The sequence below is a fragment of the Nematolebias whitei genome, chromosome 16 (genome assembly GCF_014905685.2).
Source record: "Nematolebias whitei isolate Nwh7 chromosome 16, NemWhi1, whole genome shotgun sequence".
NCBI lineage: Eukaryota > Metazoa > Chordata > Actinopteri > Cyprinodontiformes > Rivulidae > Nematolebias > Nematolebias whitei.
The window spans coordinates 32,892,929-32,917,232 of record NC_056513.1 but is presented as its reverse complement, the minus strand read 5'-3'; positions in this window follow the sequence as shown (position 1 = coordinate 32,917,232).

Genomic DNA, 24,304 nt, shown 5'->3' with positions numbered 1-24,304 from the left:
TGAACCCATCGGTCCAGGTACAATGCGTTGTACATATTTTGAGAGTTTTAGCAGAACATCCATTGAAAGAGGAAGTTTCCATGCACTCTGTTGCATGTTTGGTGGAGGAGACCTGTTCAGGTCTGTTCCTACCACTTTAGGTCAGGGTGGATTAAGAGCAGGAGGTGCAACAACGTCTTTCTGAGGTGTTTGTGGGTGACCTGGACTCTGTCCACGGTCTTCTCTGAGTTCCAGACAAACTCGCCCCACGTCAGAACTTTTATTTGTTGCCGCTCTTAGTTGCTGCTCACATGCTTTTAAGCGTTCCTGCGATGTTTGATAATCACTTTGTAAACGCATACATAGCCCCAGTAATGCTTGTTTATCCACTCTGCGTTCTTCCAGCTCTTTTTTAAGCACATCTATTTCACCTTTGCAGCGGGAAACTTGTGACTCTGTCTCGTCGTGATCCCGTCTTAATGCAAAGTAAGATTCTTTTAGCAACATTGCCATTTTAGCCAGCTTTTCATAGTTTGACCTTTCAATTTCTGTAGAGGTCACACTCTTTGCAACCTCCATCAGATTGTCCAATAACTCTTTTGGGTTCATGCTGTCCGCCTGTTTGCCATATGGATGTAAGGATGCTGTCAGCAGTGCTAACGCATTCTCTAAACAGTCCCTCATCTCATAAGGATCAAAATCTTTTCTTACCACACCTGTCATGTTCATTCACTGTGTAGCACTTTTTCTGGATAAACAGTTGCCAGCTTTAGATGTTTTACAGGTAAATATATGTATTCAAGTGTCATTGAGTTTTCACACTATTTTAAGCTCTGGGTTTACACAAAAGTACTGTTATAAGTCAACTTATTCAAATGTGGGCACCTGTCCAGGTTTTACCCCAATTCATGAATATTTAAGTAAATGCTTCTATGCAGTGTTACTTTTTATGTGCTTATTTCTTAACAGATACTAGATTACCAAGCTTCTCAGTGTATTTTACTCTAAAGCACTGAATTTTTATAAACCTGCAATTTTCTAACAAGTCTCACAGCACATCAGTTTAAAAAACGCTTTTTAAACCGTTTACTTCAGAATTCGCTACTTTAACAGTTACTCATAGAACCAGGTGGTGAACAGAAAAAGAAAAATTGATGATGTGTCAGGATTAATCAGTCTTTCTTCAGAAAAACTGTTATTACTCCTGTTCTCCTGCCAATATCTTCTATTTAAAATTAAATAGGAAGATGTAATTGTTTTAGGTGGTAAAATAAGATCAGAAAAGTCTCTTTTTTTTCTGATATATTTACTCTTATTTAGTGATCTAGCAATTAAACGTGTATTATCTTTCCAGCAAATGAGTAAACTGATCAGCTCTGTGATTATCTGTGACTGTGTCTACCAAAAGTTCTCATTTTTTCATTTTGCACCTGCTTGAGGATTTATCAGTGAATGAAAAATGTCCTAGTAAACGCCTCTCTGGGCATAAATACTTTACTGACTTTTAATGGTAAGATAACATGACAGTATAAATCAGCTTGAGGAACGTTGTTAACTCAAAGTTTGTCTTACAGAAATAAATAAGTTTAATTTCACTCAAAAACCTAAAACTGAAGTGAAACTGTGATATAAAGTTTCCACAGGAGGGGGCAGTGTTTAGCTTTCTACCAGCAGGAGTCTATGACGACTTCCTGTGACATTCTGTTGACATCCTGTTGTTAGCCGCTTAGCTTAAAATTAGCTTCGGCTAAACTCGGTTAAAATCAACATTTCTGAACGGTTTTAAAGCTTAAACTTGGCTTTGTTTCAACAAGCACGACTTCTTTGCATGAACATGAGTTTTATGGGACATGTGGCAAGTGTTAATTAGTGATTTTAAGCACAGCGAAGGCTTCGGTTGCAACCGAGCTCATTTCCGACATGGAGGAAGTGACGTGACACGTCACTCATCCGGTCGTTAGCTGTTAGCTTAAAATTAGCATCGGCTAGCGTTGTTCAAAAACATCATTTAATGACGGATTTTAAACTCAAACGTAACAAAATTTCAGCGATTATGCTTCAAAGACACGGAGCATCGTATCAGAATCAACTTTAAAGCGCTTTTCAGCTTTAAAAAGCAGATTTTATTCCCTATGAAAAACGAGTTTCATTTCCGGGTCACGTGACTGAATCTACCAATGACAGAGCACCACGGGGTGAGAGGAAATGACGTAGGCACGTCACTCTCTGCTCAGCGAATCACAGCGTACCAACTCAGCTGAATTCAACCAATCACGGACCGTTTTTCCAACTAGCATGTTACTGTTAGCCTGAAATAGTTCGTCAACTTTTCGTCTTTTAAACTGTCAAAATGCACTCTTTTCTGTTAAAAAATGTAACAAATCAATTTCTGAGCTTAATGGAGGCGGCGCTCCGTGGCCAAACGTCTTTTAAACCATTTAAAACAAACTCGTTCGAACTTGTCAAAACAAGCCGGACCAGAGTCCCGTCTGGACCACAGTTTAACAGAATAAAGCGTTTCCACACAAACCCAGCTTTAGTTACACATAAAAGACGTACAATTTCAGCTTTCATAAAGACTCAATGACTGAATTTCAGCTTCAAAACATCACAGCGTAAACATGCAGTGTTTAGCTTTAAGCGCCGCAGCTGAGCTGCGTTTCATCACAGCAAACTCTGCACTTTTTCATGCCAACATGAAATATTCGATTGTCACAGGTCTATAGTCCATTTATGAACACGTATACGGGCCACCAGAATGTAGAATGACATATCCTGAGATATATTCATCAATTAAACGGGTTCTTTCATTTTTCTGGACTGTAAAACATACGTGCATTGAATTTAATAAAATGTGGACGTGAGACGTTAATTATCTTTGACTCACCACGACAGTGGGTCATTTATTAACAGAATCAAGTTTAACACATCACACATTTACATTAATTGGCAAGAATTGAAAAATAACGACATAATTAATCAGCTTTACAACCAGGAAAACCATACGGCCATGATTTTCCGTTGCTTCACCACAGACATTTCTGAAAACATCTGGATTAATTTGCTAGCAGATAGAAGAATTTAAAGATGAAAAGATGAGGTTTATCTACAGAGAGATGTGTGAGGGAATTTGTCTGTTTTAACCAGAACAGCACGCTCCTTTGGAAATCAGCTTGGGCCAACGGTACGCTTGGTTGAGATAGAACTTTTTACCTTGCAGACGATAGCTTCAGCGTCGGTGTAGAGCTCTCCTTTCAACTCTTTCAGCGTCTCCGTGAGAACAGCTAAAAACCCCTGGAGTCGTGAGGTTATCCAAACAGAAGTTATAATTCCCAAATCGTCTCTGGTTCAGCTTGATTCTAATTCAGCAGCATCCTGAATTCCAGCGTTCTGCATTCTGGAACTCCAAAAACTCTCTGGTTGAACTAGGAAGTGCCAACATTTAAATGGGCTCTACTTCCGGTTCATTTGAGAGCTTCTGATTGGTCGATGGACCCAAACAGAGGTGTGTTTTGTGATGTAAGGTGTTATGAAAAGTCAAGGAAAAAGATTAAGATTGTTTAAGAACAGACAGAAAGAAGGTCAAGTTCACTACACTGTTTCACAGTTGATTTAAAATGAGTAGTTCACTTCAACATTTAAAATGGTTTGAACTAAACACACTTTGATTATCAAGACATTTGTAAAATAGTAATGATAATATGAAAGAGAGTGTTCTTTCAATTGACCAGTGCAGGACACACTCAGAAAGTCTCTGGATGAGCTTAATTTGTGTTTCTGGACTCAAATCAATGAAATAACAGTTCTTGTTCTAGGAAGGCACTCAGGGCCAGGTTTTTGACCTGAGGCTTAGTTCACTACATCATTTAGACTGATTTATTTAACCCAAGTATTTCAACTCGAGTTTTGTTTCCTAATTTATTTAACCCAAGCATTTCAATTTGTGTTTAGTTAAAAGTTTCTTTGACCAGAACAAATTTTTCCTTCATTTTACAAGTGTCAAGGATTTTGTTTATTCCTTATTTTACATTCTGTTGTTTTTTAGTTGAATTTATTAACTGATCTTATTGTCAATTCCAAGAAGAAATTTTGGCTAATTTGTTTACAATGTGTCATCCAGAAATTCTTAAACTTAATTTGACCTGCTTATGATGTTTATTTCTCCTTCTTCCTTCAGCTTTTCCCTTTTCAGAAGTCGCCACAACGAAGCATCCTCCTTCACTCCACTCTTTCCTATACACCCTATGTCCTCACTCCCAACTACCTCCATGTCCACCCCTACTCCATTTCTCTTTCTATCCACACCCTGATAAAACAGTTTGAACCCAGCACCAATGCTGCGAGCCTTGCTGCTCTTCCACTTGGTCTCTTTGGACACCTAAAACATCTACCTTCCTTCTCTGCATCATGTCAGCAGCTCTCTGTCAGCAGCTCTCTACCTTTGCATGTCTGTGCAGTACGTTTGTTGTCAATTTAACTCTGTCCCTCGCCCACTTAGTGAGTGGCTGTCTGCCATCTTCATCTTCCCACACGGCGAGCTGTTCTAACAATACCTCCAGCTGACTCCCTCTGACTCCATCTCTCGTATAAATTCGGTTAATTACCGCTCGTACACGGGATGTCCCCCTCTGGCCTTGAGTTTCAAACCATTGCTGCAGATCAACTGTTCCAGAGGTCACTGCCTCCTCCTTTACCTCTGACACTGATTGAACACACAAATGTTTTTTGACCTTGCTCTCTTATCCCCCTGTTTATGTCTGGCATCCGACAGCTGTGGTTTAATCAACTGTGTCCCCATATTGTCTATTTCCGCCGTCTCTATCTTTCTGGTTTTGTTTTTTTTAGTTTAAACGATGTATTACATTTCTCCTAGTTTAAACGATGTATTACGTTTCTCTCCCAACGTTCAGTGACTGAAAATGGCGTTCAGCTCTCCTCCTGCCCAGATCACCCCTAAAATGAGAGCATTAAAAATGTTCAGCCAACGACCTCCTCCCTGCTCACCCTTGTTTTACCTGGTCCAACCTCTGACCACCTGTCAGGCTGCTTCCTAGCCTGCCTGATGATGTACCACCTCCAAGCACCTCCTGTCTCCTCTACTGTTCCCGTGAATGAACCCTAATAAACAGTGTGGTTTGTTTGCCTATCGGACTACTGATATTCCTGACCTCACCCACGTTTGGTCTTAACTTGGTGTTTTCCACAACTACCTGTCTGACAGTCTGTCCATCCATCACCTCGTTCCTTCTCACGCTGAATGTATTACAACAGAGTCCGTCTACCTCCCTCTTTTAAGCTGTATTCAGCTTACTTCAACGTTTTTGTACTTCTACTGACTTATTTCTGCTAATTCCTGAACATTGGGCTCCTTTCAGCTAATGTTTGGAAGATTCAGATATTTCTCCTTACATTTCAGATACTATTTAGCTGTTTCATGCCAATATCAGCTAATTCCACCTTTCTTTTTCAATTAATCCAACTTTTGCAGCCTAATTCGGGAAAACCAAGCTCTACCCACTTACTTCTGGTACTTTAAGATTATTTCTGCTTGTTTTAGCTATTGGTCTGCTGTTTTTTTTTAGCTAATTGCCTCTTTTTTTTAGATAATTCCCATATTTTGTGCGCATTTTTGCTTATGTCATATTCAAAATTGTTCCATATCTTTTAGATTGTTCACCAATATGCTCTTAACTCATGTATTGATTCTGTAGACGTTTCACAGGAGTCACATGTTTCTCATTTATGAGTTCCACACCTGATGACAACATTCACACACTCAGGCTTTCAAATCTTTTTATTCACATGCACTTCTGGCCCCCGTTGTGACAAAACAATTCACAAGTCTGAAAACCCAGTGAGTGAAGACTTGTAATTGCCTTATACAACAGCACCCCCTTGCGGTCAGGATATGGAAGCTCCATTCACCCCTTGTCACCTGACACCCACAGAAAAATAACCCTTCACACACAGTTTCACAGAGAAGGAAAGAGAAAAAAAAGAAAAAGGCTAACCCTTCACCCCCACGCAGTCTCACAGAGAAGGAAAGAGAAAAAAGAAAAAGGCTAACCCTTCACCCACACGCAGTCTCACAGAGAAGCGAAAAAGAGACAAAACAAATTCTTCACACAGTTTCACAGAGAAGGAAAAAATAAAAACAAATTCTTCACACACACAACCACGACCCCCCACACCGAGTCACGCACAGCACGCACACCCCCGTCAGACTCACTGTCACCAAGTATGCAAAACACGGCACAACAATAGTTAATACAACGTCCTAACCCTAATGTGATCCCTGATCACAGGAAATTTGGCAAAACTAACTAAAAGTCCCAGACTTGACATTTCCCTTTGAACTAAATTATTAATGGTGTCTTTTTAGTGGGCAGTCCACACTCCACCACGTAAGACACAAACGTAGCAGCGGGTCCCCGACCCGGTTCCCGTCTCTCTCGTCAGAGGGACGGTTTGTACGCCACCACCGCTGGAAAAAGGAAAAGGCTTCACGGCAGGTCCCAGACCACCCTCCGCCACGATTCTATATTGTGCAACTATCTACGAAATACACTTAAATGTTAAACAAAGCCGTGCAAAGGACACGCACGCACACGCACGCAGCGTGTAATGCCCAACGTGTCTGAATACGCGTAACCCGTTCGTCAGAAGTAACACTAATCACCGTAAATTAGCTTAACAGCCATCTTTATTTCCGGAGATGGTATTAAACACCCACAGAGGAAGATTGAATTTGGTTTACGGCCAAATAGCGGAGTTTTGGGGCCTTTCGGCCAACTTAGGTAACCCGCTTACCTGTTCGTAGAATATGATGGGCCCAGTTTACTCTGCAGGTGTCCAGCACCAAATCGATCCAATCAGTGTGTCCGCCAGCTGTACGTCGGGGTCACCATCTGTTGTGGCTTTTACCACAATCGTGCTCAAGACAGCTGAGACGGTCACCTTAGTTCAAAAGATTTATTTGACAACGGGTTACAAGTATTCAGAGAACATATGATCAAAATAACAATGTATACATACAAGGAGCATTTTACCAAACCAACCTGATCAGATAAGTTCACCCAAGCAAATGCTGCCTCCTGCTTGTTGTTTCTGGGTTTTATCAAAGTTTGAGAAAGTTAGTTCTCTGATTGGTTTAGACCCTCGGTTGCTATGGATACGGTGCTACTCTGCTCTGCCAAGGACATTAATGTCCACATTCCATAGATAAGGATTTTTATGGCTCACTGAAATCGGTTCTTTGTGTAGAATGAACATATGCTGATATATATTCATAAATTAAACGGATTCTTTCATTTTTCTGGACTGGATAATATCGTGCATTGAATAATTAAAAATGTAACGTGAGACGTTAATTATCTTTGACCCATCAAAATGAACGTGGTAATTTATTTTCAGAATCAAAATTTTAACATCATACATTTACATTAATTGGCAAATTGAAAAATAACAACATGACTAATTTAGCAAGTTTTACAAGGAAGACCATACGGCGATGGTTGAAAACCTTGCTTCCAGCTTCGCACAGACATTAACCACACGGCGGTGGTTGAAAACTTTGCTTCAGACATTTCTAAAAATATCTGGATTAATTTCTTAGCAGATAGAAGAGTTTAAAGATTGAAGTTTAGAGGGAGGGAGATGGTGTGTGTGTGATTGAAAAGTGTTGAACAGAACGGCACCCTCCATTCGACCCAGCTTTCCTCGGTACGCTCGGTAGTGAACTCGACTCATTACCTCTCTGACGATGAATCAGTGGAAGCGGAGCTCCAGTTACGTTACCGGTCCAACGTCTCCATAGGATGGCAGAGAACCGTCTGGAGTGGTGGCGGGACTTCGTCAACAACAGTTCACCTCACGAGTGGACTTCACATGAGTGGAGTCCGTCAGAGTTCCACTCAGAGGTGGAAGATGTCATAATCCCCAATACTCGGAAGAGCTCTGGATCATATCGGGATTTTCCTGTTTCCCAAACGACTGGAGCTGCAAACTCTCCACCCGACTCCAACTGGAGGTGGAACCTCTTGCAGAACTCCTTCATCTACAGTGAACTAGGAAGTGTTGCACCTTTTAAAAGGGCTCACTTCCGGTTCATTTGAGAACTTTCTGATTGGTCGATGGACCAAAACAGAGGTGTGTTTTGTGATGTAAGAGGTTATTGAAAGTCAAGGAAAAAGATTAAGATTGTTTAAGAACAGACAGAAGATATTATGAAGATCTCAGACTCCATGGAGTCAATTCTCTAGTATCTTGCTGTAAAAGTTAAACATGACATTTCTTTTTCAGTAAACTTGCAGTTGACCGAAACTTGAACTTTGACCAACTTACACCACTTGCTCATTTCAAACAGACGATCAAGAAATTGAATCATTACTCTGTAACATATTCCAACTTGATTTCACTTTGAATGAGGATTAAAAATCGTTATTACTGTTTCACAGTTGATTTAAAAATGAGTAGTTCACTTCAACATTTAAACATTGTTTGAACTAACACAATTTGATTATCAAACATTTGTAAAATAGTAATGATAATCGAAAGTAGTCTTCTTTCACTTGATTAATTTAAGAAAGAAAGTCTCAGGATGGGTCAACCTGTATTTCTGGATTCAAATCAATGAAATGACAGTTTCTGTCCCATAAGGTCCTTAAGGTCAGGACTTGACCTCAGGCCTTGTTCACTACATTTGTTTAGCTCTGTTTCAGTTTAACTTGATTATACCTTATTGATACCAAATGATTTGAGTTAAAGTTGTTTCTTTCTAGGAATAATTAATAACTATTAATTATTAACTAACTCATGTTTATGTGTTCTTAATTGATCACTCTTATTATACTTGTGTTTCAGTTCAGTTGAAGTCACCCTGCCCCCACATCTAGTAAAATTCTCTTGTAATTTACTGTGAAGATTAAACCTGTGTCCTCTCATCTAAACTGAACCTGTGTCAAACAATGATTAAAACGATTAAATGTTAATTGTTATTATCATAAGGACCTGAGGGTTTTAGGTCTTCTACCTGTACCCTATTTACTCAGTTAACAGAAAGAAGACTTCTCTCTCCTGTGTCAGTATCTTACCTGCTTCCTGGCTCATTTGATTGCTTGTAATATATCAAATGTGAACTTGTAAAATTATCATTAGCTAATATGAGAATATATGTAAAGGTAAAATAGTTAGAATTAGTAAACCTTTTCTATAAATATAGTTCAACCCTTGAAGAAAGACACGCACACACTTTGTATAACATGACATTTGAATGCTTGATAGGAAATATAAAAAGTTATAAAAATATGAAATCCAACAGAGTTTATCAGTTTTTCTAGAACCTTGACTAAAATATAGAATTTAGAGATTGGTCGATAGTTGTTCAGTGAGGTGGGGTCACCTCCCTTCAGCAAAGGAAGAACAAAGGCTGTTTTCCAAGTGCCTGGGATGGAGGTTTGTCTTATGGAGAGATTGAAGATGTGGGTCAAAGGGACTGTGATGATATGAGCAGCCAGCCTTAAGAAGTAAGGTAGAAGTTCATCTGGACCTGCAGATTTTTTAGGATCAAGATCTTTTAACAGTTTATTAACCTCACTGACTAAGAATGGAGAAAAAGAGAAGGTGTGATTAACTGAGGATTGACTTATAGGAGGGATTTGATTTGTAGAAGTTTGGTTATTAGGGGAAATGGCTGATCTTCCATTAGTAACTGTCAAATAAAGAACTAGAAGCAACAAAATGTTTGTTGAAACAATTCAGGATCTCGTGCTTATTTGACACAGGAGCAGAGTTAACGAGAAGTTGTGATGGGAGGTCAGATGATTGGGGGGTGCCTGAGAGAGATTTGATGGTTTTCCAGAATCTGTTAGGGTCATTTAGATTTTTGGAGGTCTGAGATAAGAAATAGTTGCGTTTTGCTGCTTTGACAGCAGTTGTGCATTTATTCCTCATCTGTCGAAAACTCAACCAATCAGTGTCTGAGTCAGATTTTCTCGCTGCAGCCCAACGATGGTCTCTCCTGTGTAGGAGGTCAGCTAGCTCTGGAGTAAACCAGGGGCTGTCTCGTCCCTTTATTCTGAACTGACGAAAAGGAGCATGTTTGTTCAGAAAATAAATTAAACTATTATGAAAATAGTTCCAAGCGGAGTTCACGTCATCAGTTAACAAAATACGATGTCAGTCAAAGTGAGACAGATCCCAGAGGAATGACTGTTCACAAAAACGTTTCAGAGCCCTTTTTTGAATTAATCTGGGCTTAGAAGGTGGAAGTTTAATATCTCTCAAAGCAGCTGTCACACAATGATCACTCAAAATATCAGCAAATACACCTGTACCAGGGAATTTGTGAGGCATATTAGTTAGAAACAGGTCTAAGATGGAGGATTTTTCAGGACGTTTTTTGTTTAATCTAGTGGGAGAGTCGATCAGTTGGGTTAGATTGAGAGACAGGCAACATTCCTTGAATTTATCACAGAGGGGGGTCGACTTACACCAATCAATGTTGAGGTCTCCAGCCAAAAGGATCTCTTTGAATTTTAAATTACCAAGAAATTCCTTCAGTGCAGACAAAGCCTCAGGTGATGCTGTGTGTGTGTGTGTGTGTGGGGGGGGGGGGGGGTAGCAGCAGACTACAGTTAAGATCTGGCCTCCATTCAAATTGATGTTTACAGCTAAGGCTTCAAACTGGTTTGGAATTGTTTTAGAAGACACAAGACTACATCAGAGATTCTTTGGTTGCTAAACAGCGACCCCCCCCCCCTTTTTTGACGATCACAGAGGTAGATGTTAAATCCATTGATTGCCAGGTCATTATTGAGTACAGATTTGTTGAGCCAGGATTCAGAGATGAAGATAACATCTGCCCTAGAAGAACTGACCAGAATTTTCAAAGCATCAAGTTTTCTCAGAAGGCTACGAGCGTTTACATGCAGAAAATGAAGCCCAGACACGTTCTTAAAGTCATTTGGTGTGCTGTAATTAGTGGGGGGGTCCAGGGTTGGGTTGAATCCCTGAGAGCAGTAACAACATTATTATCAGACATTTTCTTGAGTTTTTTGTGACTGATGTGTAATTACAGGAGTTAACAGTGTGACAATTAGCCCCCATAATCGAATCATGAGAAACATTAATGAAGATGTGATCATTCAGAACCCAAAAACAGTGAAAGTGGCAGTGATGGGCAGATTCAGGTGTATTAGCAAGATTCAGTGACTCCAGATAATCTGAGAACTGAAAATAATGACAGTAATATGAATGATGCAGAAAAGTTTCAGACCATAAAACATCACAGTTCAAATGTGCAAACAAACCCGACGAGGTGGCCCAACTGCAGTTTGAGTTGGGCTGAGGGGGGCTCCGGCCCCCCAGTGAAGATGGATGGGTGCTCCCATGGGAAACAGAAGCTGGGTCCAGAATCAACAGGCCGAAACAGAAACAGATAATTTGCAGCAAATAGCAGAGCAAGCTGCCAGAAAATCCTCCTGAAGTGAAAGGCATGATCCTAGCTCGTTTCAGGTCAACAGGGGCCAACAGTGTGATCCGGAATAAAATAATTATTATCCAGGTGAGTTTGGATGGAGGCCTGTGCAGCCCTGCTCCTTCACGCTGCTCCTTCACACTGCTCCTCCGCTTCTCTGCACGACACCTCCGCACCCGACAGCGAGGCACCCCCGGTGAAAAACAAGACTGACCGGAGAGGCTGAAGTCGACAACTGGTCCGGTCCGATTCTGCTCCAGTCCGGCTCCGGCGCTCCACAGCACAAGAGACGAAGAGGCTGAAGATGCCCCTGGCCCGGTTCTGCTCTGGTCCGGCGGCGCAGTTCTGCTCCAGTCCAGCTCTGGCACTCCATAGCACGAGAGACGAAGAGGCTGAAGATGCCCCTGGCCCGGTTCTGCTCCGGTGGCTCCGGCGGCACTTCAAAGCACCGGAGCGTCTCCTCCAGGTGAACACAGCGATTCCACGGATGTGGACAGTCCTTCAGTAAAAGTAACGGGCTGCTCACTGAAGCTGAGACCGGCTCTGTTAAAGACGAAATCCCCCACAGCCACCTCGGTTCGGTTCTGGTCCAATTCGAGGGACACAGGTACACTTCCCCCACACCTATGAAGACACCACGAGGGCCAGTCCAGCAGAAAACCAGCGAAAAACTACCCGGCGATTTTTGTCGGAACCAGGTAGAACCACAAAGGTTAGAGTTCGTTGAGGTCCAGAGTGAGAGAGAGAAAAAACACCGGACCTTCGTGCGGCGACTCCCCAGCTCGAGGGGTCACCTTGCCGGCAGGGTGCGCTCAGAGTGACCATTGAAGTGGGAGCGGCCCGTCCTGGACCAAAAATATATTTTTGGACGGTCCCGTCCAGCTCTCTGAGTCACTGAACACCGAATTCGGTTGGAAGGAGGAGCAACTTTTGTCCGGTTCGAAAAAACGGGTCAGTTTGATAATAAAAGACTGCAGAGAAGCCGGAGGGAGCTGCCGTCCATCAGCTCGCCGGAATTGAAGTGAAAATTTGATTTGACCACAGAGTATCGTCGGGCATCGGACAGGGATGACTCATGCCAAGTTTGGTGCATTTCGGTCTTTCATTGTGAAAGTTATAAAGTTTGGAAATTTATGGCGTGAAGCTCAACTTTGAGGCCTGGCCACGCCCCTTTAACATATATGAAAATGCAATTTTTTTATTACATTTTCTCTTCAATGTCTTAAGGGCATGTCCACCAAGTTTGAAGGCAATACCTCAAAATGTCTAGGAGGAGTTCATTAAAATTCGCCATGTATGAAAAGTGAAAAAAGCCCAAAAATGACCCTTTGACCCAAAATGGCCGACTTCCTGTTGGGTTTAGGGCATACCTCCAAGAGACTTTTTTTTCTTGGTTCAGGGGGTTCTACCTATGTACCAAATTTCAGCCCTCCACGACTTACCAGTTCCCCTATCTCCAGACGTGAGCACATCACCCGTTTTATTTTCTCTACACTGGCTTCCAGTCGATTTTAGAATTAAATTAAAAATTTTATTATTCACTTTTAAAGTTCTCAATGGTCTTGCCCCACTATATTTGACTAATCTTGTAGCTGTCCGTGAATATAGGAAAACACCGAGATCATCTAATACATTTCTACTCTCTGTCCCAAAATCCAACTACAAACGATGGGGTGACCGGGCCTTTTCGGTTATCGCACCCAGACTCTGGAACCAGCTACCTCAGGACTTGCGCTCCATCACTGACATGGAACATTTTAAATCTAATCTTAAAACCTTTTTATTCAGGCAGGCTTTTAATGCCTAGTAGGTCTTTGACAATTTTGCTATGTTTTAATTGTAATTAGGTCCGAGCAGCTAAGCGCTGCGAAGGCCTATTGTAATTGCGCTGTTTCTTATTATTATTAGGCCTGAGCAGCTAAGCACTGCGAAGGCCTACTGTAATTGTGCTGTTTATTATTATTTTTTGTTTGATTTTTTTCTTCGTAAAGAAGTGTTAATTTGGAGGCCTTAACATATCCCAAAACTCACCAAACTTTACCCAAACTTGTCCCCCGCGTAAAATTTTTGTATTTTAATGGAACCAAAAGTGGGCATGGCCAACCTGCTCAGCAGCGCCCCCTAACGTGAGGTGTTGGTTAAAAGTCGAGCTGCAGCATTTTGGACCAATTGCAGGCGTCTAATGGAGGATTGGGAGATTCCTGCATATAGGGAATTGCAGTAGTCGAGCCTTGAAGTTATAAAAGCATGGATGGCCTTTTCCAAGTCAGAACGATTTAAAAAAGGCTTAACTTCGGATAAAAGACGTAACTGATAAAAACAGGCCTTGACTACAAAGGATATTTGTTTATCAAAGTTTAAGTCCTTATCAAATGTCACTCCCAAGTTTTTAACTGTGGATCTGAACTTGGATGTCAGAGCACCAAAGTTACAGGGAGCATCATCACCAAAGAAGATGCATTCTGTCTTTCCTTCGTTTAAAAACAAAAAATTAAGATGAAGCCACTGTTTAATGTCGGCAATACAATCAGCCAAAGGTGTGAGAAGGTTACTGTTTTTAGGTTTCATTGGTAAATAAATTTGTACATAAATACAAACATTTACCTGTTGATAAACTCTAAGATTGCGGCGGTTTAACCAGATAGGTTTTGCTGAACAGTAAATACAACCATGGCAGAGTTAACAGAAGCTGAGAATGCTGATGTTGCTCCATGTGATAAAAAGGACTGGCTGGAGACAGCTCTGAAGCTGCTCACAGATTCCTTATGTCCATATGGTGAACAGGTGGACCGCATGAACTCAACAGAGTTATTGGATGAGCTAAAAGAAGTTGCAGGCAGTGTAACTTCTACAGCCATAACGAAGTCAAGCTATGAACAACTAGCTAAAATAGCACTCTTGCTAAAAGCTGAATTTTACCTTGAGGCCAACAGGGCAGAAGCCCTTGAAATAAAGTTGAAATGCAAGACAGAGGCCCGTGAAAAAACATTTGAGGAGTGTCTACACCTCAGAGCACAGATTCAATTTGATAAGGAGACCTGGGAGAATGAATTGAAACGTGAAAAAGAGCTCTCACAAGCTCAGCTGTTGTTACAAGCAAACTCATATGAGGAAAAGCTACGTGAAGAAGGGATTACGTACCAAGCACTGTGTTCAGACTATGATGCTCTGCACCGACAGTTGCAGCTAACATAGAAATCTCTGGACGAGTGCATATTGGAAAAAACAGCGTTAGTCCAACAAGGCGTGCATTTACAAAGTGAGTGTCATACATCACATGAACGCTTACCAGCCTGTGAGGCACAACTTGCCACAGCCACAAATAAAACCTCTGACGAGGGGCAAGAATGTCTGGAACTCAAAGACGAACTGGGTCAGAGTCCAGGTCAACCATCACCACCTCAGAAGGATTTTGCTGTATCTCCTACACATAATCTCTTTATGCCACCTCCACGTGAGTCTGATGAATCACCTCCACGTGATTATTTTGTTCCAACTCCACCAATCCCTCAGCCCTCTCAATCCCTCTCAATAGCGGTATTGCATAAAATAGCGAAATATGTCCAACGCTTTGAGCCAGGGCTGTTGGGTTCGACCGACACTAAGGCCTATCTGCACGACCTTGACTTCCAATTAAGAAGCTATCCCAATGCTACAGTTGAGGATAAAATAGGTTTGATCAGGCTCACTTCAGCCAGGGTTTGCTGGGAACGTCTGGCAGAGTCTCCTGTGAGACGGAGTTTCAACTCCCACCTCCGGGAGAACTTTGAACATGTTCCAAGGGAGGTGGGGGACATTGAGTCTGAGTGGACCATGTTTCGTGCCTCTATTGTCGAGGCGGCTTACCAGAGCTGCGGCCGCAAGGTTGTCGGTGCCTGTCGGGGCGGCAACCCTCGAACCCGATGGTGGACACCGTCGGTGAGGGATGCTGTCAGGCTGAAGAAGGAGTCCTATCGGGCCTTTTTGGCCTGTGGGACCCCGGAAGCAGCTGATGGGTACCGGCAGTCCAAGCGACATGCGGCTCGGGTGGTTGCTGAGGCAAAAACTCGGGCATGGGAGGAGTTCGGAGAGGCCATGGAGAACGACTTCCGCACGGCTTCGAGACGTTTCTGGTCCACCATCCGGCGTCTCAGGGGGGGAAGCGGTATGCCACCAACACTGTTTATAGTGGGAGTAGTTTGCTGCTGACCTCAACTCGGGATGTTGTGGGTCGGTGGGCGGAATACTTTGAAGACCTCCTCAATCCCACCGGCACGTCTTCCACTGAGGAAGCGGAGCCTGGGGACTCTGGGTCGGGCCCTCCAATCTCTGGTGCTGAGGTCACCGAGGTGGTTAAAAAGCTCCTCGGTGGCAGGGCCCCAGGGGTGGATGAGATCCGCCCAGGGTTCCTTAAGGCTCTGGATGTTGTAGGGTTGTGTTGGCTTACGCGACTCTGCAATGTTGCGTGGACATCGGGGGAAGTTCCCCTGGATTGGCAGACCGGGGTGGTGGTCCCCCTATTCAAAAAGGGGGACCGTAGAGTGTGTTCCAACTACAGGGGAATCACGCTCTTAAGCCTCCCTGGTAAGGTCTATTCGGGGGTTCTGGAGAGGAGGGTCCGTCGGATAGTCGAACCTCGGATTCAGGAGGAACAGTGCGGTTTTCGTCCTGGCCGTGGAACACTGGACCAGCTCTACACTCTCAGCAGGGTCCTGGAGGGTGCGTGGGAGTTTGCCCAACCAGTCTACATGTGCTTTGTGGACTTGGAGAAGGCTTTCGACCGCGTCCCTCTGGGGGCCCTGTGGGGGGTACTCTGGGAGTATGGGGTACCAGGCCCTTTGATACGGGCTGTTAGGTCCCTGTATGACCGGTGTCAGAGCCTGGTCCGCATCGCCGGCAGTAAGTCGGGCTTGTTCCCGGTGAGAGTTGGACTCCGCCAAGGTTGCCCTTTGTCACCGATTCTGTTCATAACTTTTATGGACAGAATTTCTAGGCGCAGCCAAGGTGTTGAGGGGATCCGTTTTGGTGGCCTCAGAATTGCGTCTCTGCTTTTTGCAGATGATGTGGTCTTATTGGCTTCATCAGATCGTGATCTACAGCTTTCACTGGAGAGGTTCACAGCCGAATGCGATGCGGCCGGGATGAAGATCAGTTCCTCCAAATCCAAGGCCATGGTCTTGAGCCGGAAAAGGGTAGAGTGCCCTCTCTGGGTCAGGGAGGAGGTCCTACCCCAAGTGGAGGAGTTCAAGTATCTTGGGGTCTTGTTCACGAATGAGGGAAAAATGGAGCGTGAGATCGATAGGCGGATAGGTGCAGCGTCTGCAGTGAAGCGGGCGCTGTACAGGTCTGTCGTGGTGAAGAGAGAGCTGAGTCAAAAGGCGAAGCTCTCAATTTACCGATCGATCTACGTTCCCACCCTCATCTATGGTCACGAGCTTTGGGTTGTGACCGAAAGAATGAGATCTCGGATACAAGCGGCCGAAATGAGTTTTCTCCGCAGGGTGTCTGGGCTCTCCCTTAGAGACAGGGTGAGAAGCTCGATCATCCGGGAGGGACTCGGAGTAGAGCCGCTGCTTCTCCACATCGAGAGGAGCCAGTTGAGGTGGCTTGGGCATCTGTTTAGGATGCCTTCTGGACGCCTCCCTGGTGAGGTGTTCCGGACACGTCCCACCGGAAGGAGGCCCAGGGGAAGACCCAGGACACGCTGGAGGGACTACGTTTCTCGGCTGGCCTGGGAACGCCTTGGGATTCCCCTGGAAAAGCTGGCCCAAGTGGCTGGGGAGAGGGAAGTCTGGGCCTCCCTACTTAGGCTGCTACCCCCGCGACCCGACCCCGGATAAGCGGAAGAAAATGGATGGATGGATGGACTTCAGCCAGGACGGTGTTTCCTTTATAGAGCGTCAATCTGATGCCACAAGAAAGGATTACTGCCTGTTTTGTGCTGCTCTTATGAAAGAGTATACCCCTTGTGCGGGACCTGGCGGATATCCAGCTGCCGACAAGGTCATGCAAGGTAAGAATGAGCACCCAAGGGCATATTATTCCACAATTTTGCAGGTTTATTTTGGTTACAGGAACGAAACCGGCCTAGAGGAGGAGGAAGCGTTTAAGTTCGTTTTCAGCAAAAATCTCCAACCTGACGTAAGGACGTCAGTACAGATGATGGCTAATTTCAAAGAAAAATCCATCAGTGAGATAAAAAATTGTGCTGTGAATGTCTTTGAGGCCCGTTCACAGGCCAAAACACCCATTGAGGTGTTCCCAGGTGCGAGGATTCCTTCCCAGTCATTAGAATTGGAAGGGACGAGAGCTTCAGCTCCCCCTCCCAAGAAAGGCGAGAGGAAACGAGATTTCCCATCTGCCAAACCACAACAGATGAGTGCCCCCTGGTTCAGACAAAATCCTAAATGGTTTCCCAAGAAACCAGGGGATGAACGAATGTACCAAAAGGGGGACGCACGTCCTAAGGCTAAAAAGTATGGCACCAAAGGTGACCCAAACAACCAGGGATCCCACTGGGAACCCCAGAGGAGGGGACCTGCTCCCCCACCACGTCGGCCTGGACAGCCTGAGACGAAAAAGAAACAGCAGCGGGTCCAGAAAGAGAGCCCAGCACCTCTGAGCTCGGACGAGACAGAGTGTATGTCGGTTCTTGGAAATGTTGAAAGGTGTTACCACGGACAAACAACCTGATGCGTTGTGTGGCAATATCATTGCTGATGAGTCAGAACACACAAACAACATTGTTACTGCTGTCACAGACAGTCACCATGACATTGTTGTTGTAAACTCTGACAGCCCCTCATCAGAAAAAGGGGGGGGGGGTACACTCACACGTCACCGACGGTGACCCGTCATAAACTGAAACCTCAGAAACGGCAACAGCTGTGCTGATGGTTCATACAAATCATGGTGACACAGACAACAATGTTGCCGCTGTCACGGACAGCCACCAGGACCTTGTTGTTACAAACAATGAGAGCCCCTCAACACACAGAGAGCGGGTGATCTCATATATCAATGACAGAGGCCCGTCAAAAACCAAACTCTCAGGAGCAGCAGCAACTACACCAACACACATGAAGCCCTACTGAACGGTGGAGCTGACATAACTATTATGTCAGCCAAACTGTTAGAGGAGCTCAGGACCGCTGCTAACGGTGTTCACAGGGAAATACCTCTCATAGAACGTGCTATAGAACTGCAGGGCCTCGCAGAGACGAGGACAACCCTAATAGCTATAGCTATGGTTCACATGCAGGTTGGCGAGATGACACTATATCACCATTTTTGATCTGCCAGGATTTTATAAATCGTTTTGAGGCGATTATAGATTATGGTGAACAGACAATGTGGGCCAGAGTGAGAAAACCCCTGCCAATACTCATGCCTCCCGAGACAGTCACAGACTGCCCAACAGCAGGCACCGCAGAAGGCACTGAGGACCTCTCAGCAGAGAACACAGTCCCGGTAAGTAAGCCTTTAAAAGCATGTGAAACCGAAGAGACCCAACCGGTGGACCCAACTCTGACCAAACAAGAAAGCCTCCTCTGCGAGCTGAAACAGTCAGAGCCCACCGGATACTACTTATCATTGGTAGTTAAAGGTGTAGAGATCCAAGGATCCCACACCGAAGATGCTGTACTGTCGCTGTGGACAGATAAATCAGCTATTAACCAAGCTTTTTACGAAACATTGGTTAAAAAACATTTGGGTCCAGTTCTGATCAAGAAAGCTTTCCGCTTTCTATTGTATCTCAACAGTTCACGAGTGATGACTGAAAAAAGGAGTCATTAACCTGAAACTGATGTGGAACCAACGGGAACTGGTCCACCCATTCCTCGTGGTCCCAGACTTACCACATGCAACCTACATAGGCTCTGACATCTTGGTAAGATTAGTTGTCCGAGTGGACACCAGCCACAATGTGCTGTGGTCACTAAAACCTGCCAAAAAGGATCCTCCTGTGCTAGACACAGCAAAACTTACAGCTGGACAGACCATTCCAGAGGTCTGCCAGGTTGCTAGCAACCAAAACACCTCAGTACCACCTCAGGTAACAAACCTAATGGTACGAGTTCACATCGTGGCGGGACAAGCTATTAGCCTTAAACAGGCGTACTTTCAACCATCTCCTACGTTTTTCAAACTAGGACTGTCCATTGAGGCCGCAAGCCAAGTGAGCCTCGACTCCAGAACCACATCTGTTGCTGTGTGCAACACAGGCACAGAGGAGGTACTGATCCCGAGAAACACAAGGCTAGGATGGTTGATCTCCACAGATTTTCATGATTTTGAACTTGGCATTCCATTTCTGGGAGGACTCACAGACAACCTGGTATTGAGTCAAGAGACTGGTCCAGTTTGGTTCACGAAACCAACACAGGCCATAGCTCTCTTCTCAACCAATGATGTCGATTTAGGACCTCAAACCTATAGTATCTTACCTATAGACAGGTCTGACGACACAGAAAGGGACTCACTGGATCTCCCCAGACATCAAGAACCCTTAGCATTCTCTTCACAGATTGAACAGGTGGTCGCCCAAGCCGACGCCCTGACGACTGATGAAGAAAAGGACAAACTCCGCCAAGTTCTCATGAAATATGAGAAGTCGTTCTCAACTGACTCAATGGATTGTGGGTTGACCTCGCTTCACACAGTGAGCATCCCAACTCCACCCAACTCACCGCCTACATTTGTCAGACAATATAAGATTCCCCTGGCAGCACATCAACCTGTCAAGGAAATCATTGATGACCTTTTAGATAAAGGCATAATCAGACATTGTAATAGCACCTACTCTGCGCCTTTATGGACAGTTTTGAAACCAAATGGTAAGTGGAGACTTACCATATACTACAGAAAGCTAAACAAACAAGTTCCTTTATCTAGGTGGCCAATGACCCAGATCCAACAGGAACTGCCCAAGGTCACTGATGGTAAGTACTTTTCCACCCTCGACGTCGCCTCTGATTTTTGGACCATTCCTGTGCGCACACACCGTGAGGACCAACACAAACTAGCTTTCACTTTTGGTAGCTGACAATACACTTTCACCAGGTGCCCCTTTGGCTACGCTAACTCACCAGCTGAGTTCAACATCTTTTTGAACAAAGCATGTCCAGATGCCCACGAATGTGGGACACTGATCTACGTGGATGATGTCCTTTTGAGGCAGCCAACACTGGACTTACACTTGGCTGAGATCGACCACGTTCTGAATCAACTGACTACTGCTGGTGCTAAAATCTCACTGTCAAAATGCCAGTGGTGCAGGACCAAGGTGGACCACGTTGGCCTACTAGTAGGTCCAGACGGAGTACAACCACAATTGACTCGCACCCAAGGCCTAGACAATCTCAAAGTCCCCACCAATCTCAGAGAACTACGAAGTTTTCTGGGCGTGTGCAACTACTCATGCCAATTCATAGAGAACTATGCAGACCTTGCGAAACCACTGACTGAACTCTTAAAGAAAGACGTCCCATTTGTCTGGAATGATAACCAACAGCAGGCAATGAACACTCTCAGGGACAGACTCAAGTCAGGCCCATGTCTAGTCTATCCAGACTACAACAAAGAGTTTCACCTGGAAGTGGGCTTTTCAGCTCACTGCATGAGTGCAGTGAGCTGAAAAGCTTTTTGTACCAGATGCATGACAAAGACAAGCGTGTGGTGGCCTATGTCAGTAAGACAATGGCAGGTCCCGAATTAAAGTTCTCAGACTGTGAGAAAGCTCTACTGACCACTGTGTGTGAAGTTAAAAACTTCTCCAGTTACATCGGTGGACAAAAAATCATTGTTAAAACACAACACCAGCCAGTAACTTTCCTGAATAGCCAACGCATCAGAGATGGTGTGGTGACAAACTCACGGGTAGCCACGTGGCTCATGGCGCTTCAAAGTTTTGACCTAGACATCCGCTACAGACAAAAAAAGTCACATTTGGGCACTGACCTGGCACTCTGCCAGGAATGTACACAAGATGTACCAGCCACCCAACCGCCAGCTGCGCAAAAACCCTCAGTAAGTGATGACCCGAATCACCACTACTTTGATTGCAATATCTGCAAAGATATGGCAACACTGTACGTGGATGGATGCTCATTCCACCACGAACAAACCTGCAAATCAGGTGTTGGAGGGATCCTCCTCCAAGACCGAGAAGAGGTCACTTTTAGCTATAAATTAGGCTCTCAGACTTCTCAGTAAGCTGAGATAGCAGGAATCCTAATAGTTCTCCAGATGGCAGTAGACCGCTTCATCCAAACGCTAGTCATCTGCACGGACTCTAATTACGCTCGACTTAGTTTCTTGTGTCATCTCGCTCTGTGGAAACAGAACGGCTTTCTCACAAGCAACAAGAACGTGGTCAAACACAAAGAGCTTTTCATGGCATGTGATCACTTGGTGACATCACATGACCTACAGGTCTACTGGAAGAAGGTTCCAGGACATTCAAGAGTCCTAGGCAATGACAAGTGGTATAATGACCTTGCAGACTTCCTAGACAAGGACGGAGCCGTGGACTGCCCTCCATGGTCCTTTGACCCCTCCTGGCTGCTCGCAATTCTGGCAGTACAACCTACAGCCGAGGTAATGGCAGTCACATGTGTACAGGCTGCAGCCAAGCCGGCTGACAACACAGTCTCTGTACAACCCGTGCTGACTGATCCAGACATCATCCAACTTCAGAAGTTGGATCCTGCGATAAACTCGATGATGCTGTACTTGACTGACCCAGACAAAAACCGTCCGAAGCTGACCTGGATTCCAATCCAGACCTTAAAATCCTCTTTCAGTTGCGCAATCAGCTAAAACTAATCAAGGGCATCCTAACTTTTGCTCATGGACCGACGTCCTCACCCGTGTTCGTGGTCCCCCATGACCATAGGGGGGGTGATGTTACTTCATGCGCATGACCTCCCGTCCGCAGGACACAAGGGAGATAACGCCACGCTGAAAGCATTAAAACAAGTTGCTTATTGGCCTGGAATGAAAAAGGATGTCAAGAACTACATAAAAGGGTGCCTGGTCTGTGGCCAGTTTCAGCCATACAGAGCACCACTGCAAAGTAGAGGCATTGCATTCCCATGGTCCGACCTCCAGATCGACTGGGTTGGACCACTTACTAAGCACTAGAGGAAATAAATATTTTCTCACCGTAACTTGCGCATTTATCAAATGTGTAGAATGCCTACCAGCTCCTAACGACACAGCACAAACAACTGCTATGTTACTAATGAATCATGTATTTTCAAGGTTTGGACTTCACCTCAGCGTGAACTCAGACCAAGGTACACACTTCACAGCTGAAGTGATGAAAGAACTGTGGAAGATGCTAGGCATCAAAGTCAACTTCCATGTTGGCTACCACCCACAGGCCTCAGGCCAAGTGGAGAGAGCAAACAAAACTGTGGTAAGTATTTTGAAGAAATACGTAGCCGCAAACCACAAGGACCTGGAAAAATCCGCTGAAGGACGAAAGGCGTACTATGACCAAAAGGCCTCTCACGAGGAACTCCAAGTGGGAGATAGGGTCTGGTACTACACGTTCGCCCCCATAACCGGGAAAGGAGAGTCCGGGTCTGGAACTCTCGCCCGCAAACTGATGCCCAGGTGGACTGGACCCCACCTGATAACAGACAAACTGTCTCCAGTTGTCTACCAGATCAAAATCAGCAAAGGCCAAAAAGAGCCAATTGTTAAATGGGTACATCAAAACAAGGTCAAACTACACAAGGCGTTCAATAACTCCACAAGAGACAAAGATCTCACAAACTCAGACCTCGTGGGAAAAAAGGTCGTCCAAGCAGAAACTAATTAAGTCCAAGCTTGATTAAGTGTTAAGATAACAACTCAGACGCGATAACGTGATCGAATCTGACAATCAGAGTGAGTGACGCACTGAAATGTCGTTTTCTAGTTGCTTAATCACTACTTTTGTCGATGTTGAAACGTTGTTTTTCTGGTTGCTTGATCACTACTGTTGTCGATGATGAAACATCGTTTATTTGGTTTTTGGTATTGTTTCTTAACACCCCCAACAAGAATGAATTTTGTGTGTACTTTAGTTAGAGACTATGAGGACTTTAACTATGCCAACATGCCAGTTCATGTGTTAAACTTCAACCTTTGAGGAGTCAATGTAGATTAATGCTACCTTAAGTACCATAGCCTACATTGGTCTCACGACGCTCAAGCCGAACCTACTCGAACAATCCTATTCGGGGGGGGGGGGGCTAGCTAATCCTTCAGTTGAGTCTCGCCATAGACTCCAAGAACATTTAGGGGGAAAACCATAATACCAAACCTCAAGTCGTTCGTCTAAAGGGACAACAGACAATTGAACCAAACTATATTTTGCCCTAACTTAAACCGAGTTAGGAATGGAAGAATAGTTTGGAATGCTCTTCTATAGGTATAAATCCCTATATATAATTTTTCAGCATGACCCACCCTTTAATTGGTACCTGTAGCTGATCTAAACCATGATAGCTTACACATCAGGTGCATATAGGTTATGGTCTTACGTAAAATCCTACTCATAAGCCCAACTAAAACCACATAAATGCATGAACACATAGAACCAGAATGGCATCCACTGGGAACCACCAGCAGCAACCTTCGCTGAAGGGACCTACAACTCCAACGTGGGTCTCCAAACTCCATCCAGTGGTCGCCTCTACAATTCAATCGAGGGAACCCCTCTACATGCTGATCAATCAACACCTCCAATCGTGGATTTATCGTTGTGGATTAAATGACTTTTTCCAATGGATTACAGACTTTGTTTCCAAGGGGTTAAAGCATTGCTACAATGGAATTACCAACAACATTATGGAATTACCAACAACATTATGGAAT